This window comes from Nannospalax galili, unplaced genomic scaffold (assembly GCF_000622305.1).
Source record: "Nannospalax galili isolate Female #2095 unplaced genomic scaffold, S.galili_v1.0 scaffold898, whole genome shotgun sequence".
NCBI classification, from domain to species: Eukaryota; Metazoa; Chordata; class Mammalia; order Rodentia; family Spalacidae; genus Nannospalax; species Nannospalax galili.
This window is the reverse complement of record NW_008342399.1, coordinates 647,203-649,517: the sequence shown is the minus strand read 5'-3', so window position 1 is coordinate 649,517 and position 2,315 is coordinate 647,203.

The following is a 2,315-nucleotide window of genomic DNA, read 5'->3' as shown; positions in this document are numbered from 1 at the left end:
TTTCTTTCTTTCTTTCTTTCTCGCACACTCTAACTTTAGCTGACATTTAAATTAAAAGGCCCAGCAGTGTAGCAGGGAGCTGACTGATTTGAAAGTGTGGATTTGAGATAATGAGGGCTCTGCCATGCTTTTCCTATGATGGGTAAGAAATGATCTATTCCCGGCTAAAAGCAAATGGGATAAGGCAGTTTCTGTGTTTGAACTTCAAAAATTTGCATTGCATAGAGATGAAAAGTCGTTCAAATGCTGTCTTTCTTCTTATTGCAGCATATTTTCGTATTATCCTTGATAAGGGCTAGGAAAGATTCTGGTAGGCATTTCGCATGTCAAAGATAGTCCTGGTTGTTTTACTAATTTTCCCAAAGTGCTTTCGACACATTACCTTGTAGACAGCCAAACAAAAAATGATTCTGTAAGTGTGTTGGTCTTTCCTTGACCTGATACGTGGGAGTGGGGTGTTTGAAAACTTCAGGTCAAAAAGCTGAGCCAGTCTTCCCTCCTTGGGAAACAGCATGCTTTGAGAGGAGGCTAATTCTGTGTTGCTCAGAAGCACCATATAACCAGAAGGCTTCCAGAGGGAAGAAGCTCTGCCTGGGAGCTGGAACTCAGGCCCTTTCTGGTTGCCATAAAACTCTCCCACATCAGTTTTCCCATCCACATAATGGCTCAATTGTAAAGCTCACCCTCTCACTGAAGATTAATGAGGTGAGACATGTAATGGACTTTCACTCAAGGATCAATTCCAAGTACTTTAAATCCTTTGGAATAAAATTACTACAAGGGATATTTATCTGGAAGCCTGATTGGCAGGTCCTTCTAGAAGGTCAGTGGAAAAAACAGCACAAAGGATCCTTCTTTTCAGGAAAAGCGCTGCTCATTTTATTTGTTAAAGGGACGCAAAAGTATCAGTCACATCAACAGACACAAATTTAGTTGATAATGAGGTTTGTCCTTTTAATCTGGTTCTATTCACTGTTCTAAATTAACCTCAATTCTGACTCTTGTCAGGAAGCCATGCATTCTCAAAATCAGGCTTGGAACAGGATTTTGGTCTGCTAAATTATATTATCCCGGTACTTCTCTTGAGAAGGCAGGTTGTTCCTTAACATATAAAAAGAAAAAGAAAAAGAAAATCCTTGAAACTTGGTGTATCAACAATGGAAAAAAAAAAAAAATGAGAGAAGCCAGGCAGTCCACCAGGTCCCTGAAATGTGGTATACATTATACTAATTGAACATTTTCTAGACAGATCTATGTGGAATGACTCTTAGGGTATTTATCTTAATTTGCTCCTTGGAGAAATATTTAATTATCATTTTTAGGTGATTCTTAAGTTGGTTGCTGTTAGACTGTGTCTGAAAATAAACTCTTTCCTCCTTGATTTTCCCTCTGGGATCCATCAAGGGATTGACTCTCGGGCAGCTTAATGAAAGACAAGGGTCTATCAACATTGCTTAAGGAGCTGCAGGAACTCTGCTAATTGCAAGAGGCCTGAGTGCTGCTGCTGCATTGTAAGCTGACTGGGTACAAGCATCTCACCCGGTACAAGCATCTTGCCCTCTGCTCTAACCCTGACTTGTAGTGCTAGGAAGGGCTGTGAGGGACTGTGGAATTCTGACAAAGTGTCGGTGACATGCCTGCAGATGGACTCATCTGGGCTACATCACATTACAAATTAGCCTCAAGAAGTGCTTGGCATCATTCCAGCACACAGAACTTCATTCTGGCCCCACGTCTCTACAGTGGTTTACAAGGCCAGCATGGACATTTGTATGTCTTGAAGTTCCAAAGTCCTCCTCCAGGGGGAACAGTCAGAAGGCCCAGCCAAGCATTTCCCAGTGGTGGGAATGAGGGCTGTGGAGGGGCTGGGGACAGGATCAACTTGAGATGGTTCATCCTGAATTCATTGGATTCCTATCAGCCAGAATGTGCCAGAGAGAATCCTGGCCTCTGAAACTAAATTTATCCACATCATTTTCTCTACTTCATAGAAGCAGCTTTAATAGGATGCAATTGAGCCAGGGGCCATAACAGGCCTAAAGGTAGGAGGCAGCAGTGGTTATGAGCCTGGGCCAACCCAGACGACGTGGATATGAAGCCCAGCACTGCTGCTGCCTGTGTGGCGGTAAATTATTACCTAACATTTCTGGACCTCATTTTCTCATGGCAAGTAGGGATAATAATATTACCTATCTCTGTTATGGACAGAATGTTGTGTCCTCCAAAATTTCTAGGTTGAAATTCCACCATCAACCTGAGAGTATTTGGAGGGAGGGCCTCTGAGAGAAAATAAGGTTAAATACAGTTGTAAGTGT